This window comes from Polyergus mexicanus, unplaced genomic scaffold (assembly GCF_030449975.1).
Source record: "Polyergus mexicanus isolate NDT 795.1 unplaced genomic scaffold, iyPolMexi1.0 SCAF_25, whole genome shotgun sequence".
Taxonomy (NCBI): domain Eukaryota; kingdom Metazoa; phylum Arthropoda; class Insecta; order Hymenoptera; family Formicidae; genus Polyergus; species Polyergus mexicanus.
Genome location: NW_027223345.1, coordinates 964,224 through 977,286, shown reverse-complemented (window position 1 = coordinate 977,286; position 13,063 = coordinate 964,224). Strand labels below are relative to the sequence as shown.

Sequence of the window (13,063 nt, the reverse complement as noted above, 5' to 3'; positions counted from 1 at the left end):
AATTTACCAAAAGAACATGTATAATGGCAATATAATAGAAATCTTAAATTAATATATTTGTTAAATATTAGTTTTTCTGTATTATTTTTTTTAAATATTTATAAACTTACAGCTTGTGTTTTCATATCAAAGAATCGTTGATAAATATGGAAAATATTATTTCAAATTTTATAAATATCATGAATATGCTAATTTTCTTCTGGTGTTTAATAAAAAAGTTATTCGATTAAATATTAGCTTTTTGTTCACGAAATTTGGTAACTGCCTTTGACATTGCGAGTAAATTATTCCAAATTTCATGATTTGATTTTAATTTGATTTATATTTACAAATTTTGTATCGGATTTAAATATTCGTCAAATAAATTAATAAACTACATCGTGAAAACACCGCGTTCTTTCCACGTTCTTGGATGCGATCGCTGTCTTAGCTAAGGGGCCTTATCGCTGTCCCTCTCGTCAGATGAACATTAGTAATGTTGCGATTATTTCTTGTCGGTTCTTCTAAGATCCATCCACGACGTCTAGTTCGATGCCCTGTTGAAAATTGGGGATGTTTGTTGCAGAATTGGAATTAAATCCAGATTTTCCTGACAATTTCTGAAAGCAATGGTAACTCAACGATGACTGCCACCTTTTCGAAATCAAATCAGAGAATTAATTTAAATAATACATTTGAAGAAAAGATATATTTTTCTTCCTGCGCAAATCAGCCATGACAGTCTTTTATTAATATAAAGTAACTGCGCAGAGCGCAGTGTCGAGATAACCAATCAGTATCGCGGAAAAGAACTAACAATGTACTTGTGAATATCGATTTAACATGCCTTTTTTAAGAGTGAATAATAATTGAAACGATGCTAGTGGAAACGTATCCTTTATTCTAATATGAGATTATCATTTTCTGTTCTTGTTTTTATTTCAATTTTTTCGATAAGTTTTTATTCCGTCTTAATAATTTACTCAATAATAAAGCACAAAGTTAGATTTTTTTATTAATTGTGCTAGGTTGAAATAAAATGAAATTTAATTAATATATCTATTTTGATTCACTCATGATTCTCGATATATGTTAATAACTAAATTTATTCACCTGTAATCAGAGAGAACGCCCAATATTTCTGATATTAATTACGATACAAATGTGTCCAATAATTGCCTGTGCACGCTGCCGACTATGCAATGGCGCGCTGATTTAAAGTCGAAACCGCTTAAAGACAGGTGTTTAATCGAACGATTAAACAGCCCCGTAAATTCCAAACTAATTGTGTAGGCATTGTATCGAAATACTCTGTGCCAATTATTGTATTAAATTATGATATTCGTCGCATATACGCACCATGGTTTTGGAGTTACGTGATAAATAATCTTCGTGTTTTTATGTTTACTTTTATTTTAATAAAAAAATCGACGTTAATAATTGTCATAAAATAAAATAAAAATAGAAAAAATTAATCTATGGTATTGTCAGTGATATTAATATTATTATATTCTGTCCACGCACACTTACACGTCTTCTCTCTTATTTTTTCTGCTATCTCAATTGTGATCATTTCAAAAGTACGAGTTCTCGAATCGTGCCGAGTTTATCTAAATGTAAGATACGATCTCTGAAAAGCGAGCGCGCTACTTTTACAGCGACGATACGTAATAAAAAAAAAAAAAAAAAAAAATGCGCATTCTTTTCTGTCGTCAATTAATTTACCCTTCCGAATTGAGCAGTCTGAATTCAATCTCGATCTAATTAGAGGGAAAACCGATCTTCCCGCACCTCGCTGTAGACGGCGAGGTCGGCAATCGGTGCCAACATTCGTCCCCGCTCTAGATGGATCTGGGCAGAGCTCATTTGGATCTAATGGCCACGCAAGGGTTTATTCTCGCATCTAAAATTAGCTTGAACTTGAACAGGCGCATTAACGGCGTCTCTCGCGATATAATAGGCATCGGTTCTAGGAGTACGACCAGATAAGATTGATGGATGGCACTTGCTAATGCTCTAATCTGATCCGTAAGATTGTTTACCCGCCGTCTCGAATCTGGGGCTTTCAATTAACTTCAAATACGCGTAGCCGCGTTGGCACCGGATGCTTGATTACGCGATGTAATCTCGGCAGGAGAAGGAGAAGGAGACGCTTTCATCTTAAAATACTATGGAATGTATCAAACGATATATATGAATAGCGCCAATTATTCCGTTTTTATTGTAAAGCAAAAATATTTTTGCTGAGATGTGCATATGGATAAATTGTCTATGTTATGGATGCGGTTGAAAGTATTAGGAGTACAACTTTGCTTCCGCCGTTTTCCTATAGATGGCTTTAGCGGTAAATAGTGGTCGAAATAAATAGATCATAGACGTCATGTGATAAACTTGGGCATCTGTCAACATAACCCCATAGAAACATTAGTCGATTTGTGTCTGCATCATAAAGTTATTCTCGATTGAAAATGTCAGTTTACGAGCCAAATTCTCGTCATTTGCGGGAGGTTTTAATTTTCTGCTTCAATATGAAGAAATCTGCGGCTGAGGCTCATCGAATGCTCCCAAATACTTATGGTGAAGCCGCTATTAGTGAAAGAACGTGTCGTGAGTGGTTTCAACGCTTCAAGAACGGTGATTTTCATGTCGAAGACCGGCATAGCGGTGGAAGAAAGAAGGTTTTCGAAGATGCACAATTGGAAGCATTACTTAATGAAGACTCGAGTCAAAGTCAAAAAGAATTGGCATGATCATTGGGAGTGGACAATACTTTGAATCATAAATGTATAACCAGTTTTTTACAATAAAGCCTCGAATTTCGGGAAAAAACGGCGGAAGCAAAGTTGTACACCTAATATGAAAGTAAAATTCAAATGAAATGTTCAATATCTGATTATGTCAATGATATAGACAATTTATCCTTGTGATCTTTTGCATATTCGAAGATACATAATTGCGAAGAAAAATGAAAGGTACAGATATACAAAAGCGCACAGCCGTGAAAACGCGAGAGGCTGTACAAATCGTAATAGCGTCACGCGCGGTAGCAGTTGACAATTAATTAACGAGCAATCTGTTATTAATACGACAGCCGTGAATATGAACAGCCGTGTATTATAGACTTAATCAATCACGTGCACCTTGCCGGCGCACAATGGACCCTTGTCGCGGTACCTAATGTGACAATAACCCGCGCCATTACATCATAATTTGAGCACAATGAATGTTAACACATCGTTGTTTATGCATCGCACATGTGTGTGCATGGTTTCGGGTGAGAAACAAAGTCGCTTTTATACAAAAACATTCACGTTCGTAATATACGACACGTGTCGCACGTTGAAATTGTGCAACAAAGTGACAGATCACACGCAACGTGTAATTAGACTGTCTCGGCTCTTATATGATAATTTCACTCATAGATGTTTTGATTTACTTTTATAAAAATTAAAAAATAAATATAATCAACGATCGATGATTTTAACAGCGTATTTCAAAATTACCGAGGTTGGCTCCCTTAATCAAAATTATCAACAAAAAGATTTTTAAATTCTCTGAAAATATTAGCGCATTTCTATGTTTTGTTTAATTTTATTATATGATAATTATAATATATATCTGCACGTGCGCGGTATGAAAATTCTACATGCATTTATGGCGCCCGTGATACGCTCTTTCGCACCGAATAAGATTCGTCGCGCCGATTGCGTTGACAAATATTTGATGTTGCGACGACGCGAAATCCGGCGATTTGTGCGCCGACACACCCCGGCATCTTACACGTTGTTTGCATTAACTGATGAAAATAAAGTAGCGGCGATACTTGTGCGGCTAATGACACACGCGTATCTCGTATACAGTCGAATAAACGAGGCTCGACTTCTCTCTGCAGTGACGGCAATGGCAAATGTTATTGATCCGTCGAGCGCTTTAGTATTAGGTGTACAACTTTGCTTCCGCCGTTTTCCTATAGATGGCTTTAGCGGTAAATAGTGGTCGAAATAAATAGATCATAGACGTCATGCGATAAACTTGGGCATCTGTCAACATAACCCCATAGAAACATTAGTCGATTTGTGTCTGCATCATAAAGTTATTCTCGATTGAAAATGTCAGTTTACGAGCCAAATTCTCGTCATTTGCGGGAGGTTTTAATTTTCTGCTTCAATATGAAGAAATCTGCGGCTGAGGCTCATCGAATGCTCTCAAATACTTATGGTGAAGCCGCTATTAGTGAAAGAACGTGTCGTGAGTGGTTTCAACGCTTCAAGAACGGTGATTTTCACGTCGAAGACCGGCATAGCGGTGGAAGAAAGAAGGTTTTCGAAGATGCAGAATTGGAGGCATTACTTAATGAAGACTCGAGTCAAAGTCAAAAAGAATTGGCACGATCATTGGGAATGGACAATACTTTGAATCATAAATGTATAATCAGTTTTTTACAATAAAGCCTCGAATTTCGGGAAAAAAACGGCGGAAGCAAAGTTGCACACCTAATACATTTGTAGAAAAGAGAGACTTCGCGACCAAAATACGAAAGATGTATATTATAAAAAATGATAAAACGATTAGACTTGGCTTGATTTGATGAGTGTTCATAATAAGTATAATGTTTATGGATTTTTTTTTTGATAAAACAAAAATAAAATAGATTTTGGTGTTTAAAGAAGAAGCTTTTTCTGTCCTCTTTTATCATGATTATAATGTATTTCGGGAAACATTTGTCTTTCTCGCGAAGATTACCCCGTGTATGTCTCGTTTACTGTTATAACGCGAAAATGCTGAAGAGTTAACGAGTAGGAAGTATGCCTAAAAGTAGGGCGAATGATTTTGGGATAACGAAAATAGTTTCGGTCAAAAGAATTCTACTATCTTCTTGTTAGATTCGTTAGAAAGGAAGAAGATATGAGAGAGGCGTGGTGGACTACCCTTGGGACTCCAAGAGCTAGGCAAGAACTATCTTTGGCTTCTCTCCTATTATCTCGCAACGATCATACAAGAAGACGATACGATTTTTTGCGATATCTTCTATATGTGGAAGAAGATTATATATACGTGTGTAACCGCGTAAAATTTACCTTTCACGTATGCAGAAAAAAGATTTCTTCTTTTTTTCTCTCCGATAAATATAATTTTATAATTATGCGTGTGTGTATTTTTGTGTGTGTGTGTGTGTGTGTGATATTTTACAATAATTATTTTAGTTGAAGAATATACAATATAATCAATTGAATTTATAATTTTACATATTTTTATGTTTCATCTTTATTACACACACACACACACACACACACATACCCACATACATATAATCGTTAACAAATTAAATTAGAAAAATTTAAACTAAATTGATATATCAAACAGTGTTTATTTGAATGAAATTGATAAGCCGGAGTGAAATGCTTGGACAAAAATTAATGAGATTCAACAGTTAATTGATCGGCGGATTAATTTTCTGACATTCTGACATAGAATTCTCTAAACTGGCATGTTTGCAGGTGTTTAGAAGTACATATGACACGAATCATTCGACTGATACGAGAATGTCGAAAGAACTATCTGATAGCTGATGCTGAGAACATTTCCGCACTGCTCGCGCTGGTATTTCCGGGATATTGGATTTCTTCTATCTGACATAAATAGCGTGCAATAAATGTCATATGTAAACTTATCCGAAAATGTATTCCGACGTGATATTTGACTTGCGATAGATCGATCGAGGTCGTCGCGAGTCCTCTCTACTCTTTTTCAGATTCTCTCTCGCCTTGTGTTCTTTCCTCTTTGCATCACCGATATATCTGCATCCTCGTCAAAATCAAACTCACGATCTATTCTACTCCCTCTATTTCTCTCCCGCGCTCTGATCTCGTGCCAGGTTTTTATTACACTGCAAAGTTAGCTTTAATTGGGTCGACATCGATCGCTGTAATGAGAAAAGTTGTTGGGGCTTCTCCTATGGGCGTCAACTATGTCCACCATACATTATATATATATATATCTTGCGCAGCTTCCTTTTTTTTCTACTATAATAAATTCTTTGATCTCTTCTCCAATTTCAGCAATAGCTTTATTAACGCTATTGCACCGAGACGACTACTTGCTTCTAATAAAACGAATCTCTATTATAATTATGAAAGAAATTTAAAGCAGATTAAAATATAAAATAACTCAAAAAGTACTTAATAAAAAAATACTTTATTACAGTGTTTTGGAAAGCTCTCGATGTCAGCTACAAGAATACTCAATAAAAAATGGGGATTTCCGTTTAAGATTTTAAAGTTAACCTTCACATGACCTTCAAATGATTCTCCAAGGTCAAATCATTGTCACCATCTTATGGCCCCCTTGAAGCCACACAACTTTTGTTTGAAACATTTTTCGATTTAACGCAGTGTTTCTGAGATATTTGAGTGGGTCCTTTAAAATGGGACATCCTGTATATGTGTGTGTGTGTGTATATGTATGTATATATTGTATAATCACACATAAAAAGTATCTTTATTTTAAACGTTATAATGCGAAACCTGATATATTAATGGTACATGTAATTAATTCCAAACTCGATTTATCTTACACGTAAATATTGTAATTATGCGTATTATTTATAAAGTAAATTGTAATGAATTATTCGATTATGTAACGCATTATAGATTTGAAGTGTAACGTTAGTATCTATTTGATACGGATATGGTTGTGCATTATACTTTTAGTGTATTTCAAATTTATATACGCTGTATAATACATTGTATTTATATGCACATTATATAATACGTCGTAGGGGTGGTTTCTCGTCTGATTTTGCCTACGTCTCTCTCGTTTAAATTCATTCGTTTAAATAATAGTTACGTTCGAGATATACGCTATTAATTTACCGATGTGGCTTTAAACGATTACGTCGTAAGTAGCAGAAACAATGATGGCCCAACGGGACAAAGTACGACGGTTGTTGAGCACATTTTAATTGCGTAACAAGTCTTTCCAATTGCCGTGTAATTTTAATTTGTGTAACGAGGATAATGATCATTAAGCTGGCGCGCGTGTGCGGGGCTTGAAATGTGGCCTCGCGGAGCGAGAAGAGGACGCATCGGTAAGGGAGGAAGGGCCGGACGGAATAACGTAGGAGAGAGAAAAGATATAGTAGAATGAGGTAAAGAAGTTTATGCGACTTCGGGCGCGCGATTGTTAAGCGAGCGAGAAATTAACGAGGAGCGCGCGGAGACCCAAAGCAGTACAATCCTCCAACACAAGAACGTGCAAGAGATAAAGAAAAAAAAGCTACATTATCGATATAAAAGTTCGAGCTTGTTTGTTATCCCCCGCGTTTTACTCTTCTCTCTAACTTAGGGGAAAACTATTGGCGATACTATAAATTGCATGAAACGACATCTCCATCGTTAATATCTTGAGATAGGATGCTAATGTTGTAACGCGAAAGCATATTTTACTCGACACGGAAAGAAAGTCGCCGGCGTTTGCGCAAAATTCCCATGTAAAGGAAAGGAACGAGCTAGGCACGCTGTAGTGGAAGAAAGGGCCGCTGTGAGGGATGAGAAAATGGGCGAGAGAGAGAGAGAGAGAGAGAGAGAGAGAGAGGGACTTTACCGCGTCTTTGCGGTAAAAAATCCGCCCTTCCTTTTCACGCCTCTTTCTCTCTCACTTTCCTTCTCCCGCGATGTCTCTCGTGAAATTCGCATCCTCGCGAAAGCTTTCGTCGGATGAAGACGCTTCTCTTTACGCGGCACGTGCAAGCCTGCCGCGGGTTTTTCGGAAAAGGGACCTTATTTTGATCTCTAGAATATGCTCCTAAAGTTTAGCGCATCATTTGAGATACACCCTGTATATTTGTCCCGCAGAGTTTAAATGATGTAATATGATAGTCGATTATTTTTCATTGTATACACAAATTATGTAGATTGTAGATCAATCTTCAAAGTCCTAATTAGAGACAGAATCTGCATCAAATATCCTTGTAACAGTTATTGATTTTTTTTATATATGATTGTTACTTCGATTTAAAGATATTTTTCGATCTCTTTTAATCTTACAATTATAAAAAATATTCATACATATAATAAAAATTGGAGCGTCTATTGAGTGCTACCGAAGAAGATTATTCAAATGGTAATGGGGTACATAGTCGGTATTCGCATATTGTGCGAGTTTTTAAAGCCGATTGATTTTATCTCGAAGCAAAGCAACTAGCTCGCGACGAGAGGATTCTGCCGATTGAGAACTAACAGAGAGAATTCTCTCTGTCTGTGCTCGTTGCCCCCTTCGTCTCGTATTTTGGGTAGCCATTCTACCGTGAAGCAGTGATACGCGATGGAGGAGCAGTGAGCGAGGAAGGAGACGGGGACAGGAAGAGAGAACGCTGTAACGCGTGCGAGAGAGGAAAAGAGATGGCCCTTTTCTCCCTCGTTATTCCCTCAAACGTTCCCAGCTGCGCCATTGCTCCCGAACAGGTTTTTCCATCGCGATCGAACGCGTGTGTTCCGCGTTCGTGGAGGGCTGGATCCGATCTCCCGGAAATTTCCCGCGAATCCTCTACGTACGGCGAGTTCAACGTCCGCATTCTCAAATCGTTCTTACCTTGATCTTGCTACTGAAAACGCTTTTTGCAACTACCCGCGTTTTCTTCGTCTCTTATCGATGCACCGAAATTCAGGGTTGGGAAGTAACGCGTTACTTGTAACGCCGTTACCGTTACAGTTACTTTTTTTCGGTAACTGTAACGGTAATGGCGTTACAAATTTTATTTGTAACGGAAAAAGTAACTTCGTTACATTTTTCGGTAACGAGTAACGAATTTAACAGTTATTTTTATCGTTACTTTTTTTCAAATTTTTTGATTTATTTAAGATATTATTCTTGTTATTGTGCGTGATAAAATTTTTATCTTAACCGTAAAGCCGTAAGCAAATCGACCAATTAGCATTCTTATTATGTTGTAAAAATGCTTGAATGCGATTGATCAACTTATGGCTCTTGCAGACCAGTGCGATGACGCGACGCGCGATATCCAATGAGAGCTTTATCTTTTCGGAAAAGCAGAGCTCTCATTTACTACCAGTTCTAAGTACCTTGCAACGAAAATTAGAAAATCTCAATAAATCTGACCTTATAGATTGCCATTCATTAGTTGAAGCTATTCAGCAAGGTTTAAATAAAAGGTAACTTATTAATTCGATTAATACATATGTTATTTAATTTTAAATAAGGATTTAATTGAAAAATATTATTTTATTTTAAACTATTGATTCAAAAGTATTAATTTCAATAAAACAAACAATGTCGCTTAATTTACTATATTTGATTTTAGATTTCTTACAATATTTGAAACAAAAGAATTAATAATAGCAGCATGTTTACATCCAAAATTTAAGTTAAACTGGTTAACCGGAGAAAAAAGAAAACGTGCTGAAAATTACTTGGAGGATTTATTGGGAATCCGATCAACTGAAAATTCTCCAAAAGCTGGAAAATCTGACGATCACGATGATTTTTTCATTTTTGAGCAAAAAACGGTGCAAAATGAATCTGAACAAGAAGAATTGCAACGGTTTTTAAAATCAAATAATTGTAATATAGAAATGTTAAACGACTATCCAAAACTTAAAAAACTTTTTATTAAATATAATACAGCTCTACCAAGCAGTGCATCTGTAGAAAGAATGTTTAGCATCGGTGGCTCTGTATTAACATCACAAAGAGGGCATTTAAATGATGATACTATGGAGCAACAAATTTTATTAAAAATTAATAAAGAATTTCGATAAAATTTAATCATTTATTTTGTAATAAACCTTGAATGAAATCTTGCTTACAATTTTTTAAAAGTTTTTCTTATGCAAAATAATTTATTAGTTTGTATTGTAAAAAAGTAACGGAAATTGTAACGACTCGTTACTTTTTAGTAACTGTAACGGTAACGAGTTACTTTTTAAAATTAGTAACGAGTAACGGTAACGAGTTACTTTTTAGAAAAAATAACGGTAACGGTAACGAGTTACTTTTATAAAGTAACTTTCCCAACCCTGCCGAAATTACAATCAATGGAAAGAATCGTTTTCTTTTCACGCGGCTTTAACGATGTACGTATCACAAAAGGTCCGTATAGTACATTAATGCGTTCCTCGGATTATCTATAGTTCAACTTTCCTCGAGAGTACGCGGATGATCCATGTAATATTAATTCACTGTGCCGCGGTTCGGTACTTGAGCTTTCGCTTGAGTTATCGTCTACAGCAATCTTTAATGATAGCTTTGCGTGATAAGTCGTCGATGAAAAGTCGTCACTGCTGGATCAACCGATCGTACATCCTGGTTTTCCGCTGTGCTAACGGCGGATGTGTAAAAAAAAAAAAAAAATAACAAGGAAAAAAAACACAAGCCCGATGAGACTTTACGAGATAGGTACGCGGAAAATCCGTACATGTCTCTCTGTCTCTATGCATGTCTCTCGCTTCAACCATCGTACGACGCTCGCTCCCCTTTTCCCCCGATCGCCCTCGTCTGAACGTTCGCCACCCCCGCGTTCAATCGAACGGTAACTCGGCACGACACTGTTTCGTTTTCAATTTTCCGGCTTTTAATACGACTCTCGTGCGACCGTCCTTGCGAAGCGTTGCACCGCGATGCAGCAGCAGCAGCAGCAGCAACAGTAGCAGCAACGGTACAACGGATGAACGAGCAGCCGCACTGGCAATGTTCGCGGCCATAAATACGGGGCTTATACTCGCGCTCGGAATTAATAGCCGGTGAGATACGCGAACGGTTATTACCATAATGACCGCGGCGTAATTCGGATCGCGAATACGTATGTATAGGAAATGTGCAAGCGGTAAAAGTCGCTCGATTTTTGTCGACGGCCCGTTCGACGACGCATCCTCGTTCGCGTATTCGCCAAATATGCCAGCCGATTGGAAAATGTTTCCGCCGCGAAAAATAATTTGCGGCTACGGCCGGCGTCGCTTGATCGTCGCGGATTGTTTGCGATATCGCGTCCGGATTATTACAGCTTAACGTTTGGCAAAATGAGGGCTTTCGCGGATGCGATAAATTTATCGTAATCGCACTGGCACGTTTGTGTTTTGTGTATTTTGCGCTTGGTCGGAAAGAATTGTATTCGCGCGGGAAATAAAAATCATTCTACTCTTTTAATTTTTAAGTTGGCGTTATCAATGATTCTTTTACACGATTCTTGTTAATTTGGGCAAAGCGGTTCTTCATCTAGCATTGCAAACGCTAGAGGTACGTATACGTTTTACCAACTTTTCTAATGTTTTCTCGATCGAAATTTGATTCTGGAAGAATCATCACGGAATAGGAAGGCGCAAACCGGAAATGTCATCCGCGAAATAATTTATAATACACACGGGAAATCGTTTTATATGTATAATTCACAAGGAGATGAATTTCGACCGAAGAGAATAATTAGCGCCGTATCGTGATTTATGCGATTGCGTTAGCATGGCAATAAAAGCGCATGGGTATATCGTTGCAATTATTGTATACCCGGAGATAATCAAACTATAATCCAACGCCGCGATAAATTGATTGAAATAAAAATATTCCCTTTATTTCGCGTATATCGTGACTATTTTCGCGTCGTGAATTAGTACGGTTCTTAATTCTTTACTTTACAACATCCGGCATATATAATAAGACATGATTATCGCGTACGATCCTTTCCATATGTTTCAGAAAAAATTCTTTCCCTGAATTTATTACTATAATTTCATTATATTAGGTGTACAACTTTGCTTCCGCCGTTTTTTTTCCCGAAATTCGAGTCTTTATTGTAAAAAACTGGTTATACATTTATGAGGCGTTTTGAAATTGCTTGTTGAGTCACTCCCAATGATCGTGCCAATTCTTTTTGACTTTGACTCGAGTCTTCGTTAAGTAATGCCTCCAATTCTGCATCTTCGAAAACCTTCTCTCTTCCACCGCTATGCCGGTCTTCGACGTGAAAATCACCGTTCTTGAAGCGTCGAAACCACTCGCGACACGTTCTTTCGCTAATAGCGGCTTCACCATAAGTATTTGAGAGCATTCGATGAGCCTCAGCCGCAGATTTCTTCATATTGAAACAGAAAATTAAAACCTCCCGCAAATGACGAGAATTTGGCTCGTAAACTGACATTTTCAATCGAGAATAACTTTATGATGCGGACACAAATCGACTAATGTTTCTATAGGGTTATGTTGACAGATGCCCAAGTTTATCGCATGACATCTATGATCTATTTATTTCGACTACTACTTACCGCTAAAGCCATCTATAGGAAAACGGCGGAAGCAAAGTTATACACCTAATAGTATAATTTTTTTAATGAGTTACGCGAGAAACGTGAAAATTAATTATAACAATATAAAAATTGATTGAAATATGTATAATTTCATATACTTTATCATAATTTTATTGAATGTTATGAATATTATTTTTTGTTATACCACGTGATAATGTGTAAACAAAAGTTTCACATCTGTTGTTATTTCACATAAAGTAAAGATATTTTATTTTCTCGTGAAATTTTTCATTGTGTACGTACGATATTATATATTTGCGAGCGAAAGCTCGTTTAATCTGTTTACCATGAAATAATAAATGCAAAGTTATGGACGGTCTCTAATTACGGATGGAAGTTTCGCAGCGAGTTATTCTAATCGGCACCTCTCGCCAACTATCGCATCTAGCTATGATGGACTTTTACACCGTCTCGTATCTAGGGAATATATTAATTACTGAATTCTCTGTCGGGATATCCTGTTTGATATTCTTTGATAAAGTTCTTGTCGCGGATTGCGAAGCACACATGCCTAGTATTCGTTTGATATCTTGGACGTAATTTTCTCTTCTTTCGCGGGTGCGATCGCGCTAAAATAAAATAAAATTCGCTGATTTAGCTGTGAACCTATGCTGTGATGCAAAATACACGTGGAACTTGGCCAAGCCCACTGTCATCGCGAAGTACCGATATCTATTATTTAAACGGCAAATGATTATCGTACGAGCTTTTGTATGGATGCGTACAAAGAACCGGCGAGTTGTGCGATTTAATGCGTATATAGCTAGGCGTTT

The 13,063-nt window shown here is 36.9% G+C and overlaps 1 long non-coding RNA gene across 1 annotated transcript in view; it reads right to left on the bottom strand.

The window, feature by feature from the left end:
* Nucleotides 1–267: 267 nt before the first annotated feature.
* LOC138943131 (uncharacterized) overlaps nt 268–13,063 on the bottom strand; it is a 344,651-nt gene continuing 331,855 nt past the window's right edge. The window contains exon 4 of the long non-coding RNA XR_011448411.1: nt 268–599. This is a non-coding gene — a long non-coding RNA (uncharacterized lncRNA). The remainder of the gene's footprint in view (nt 600–13,063) is intronic.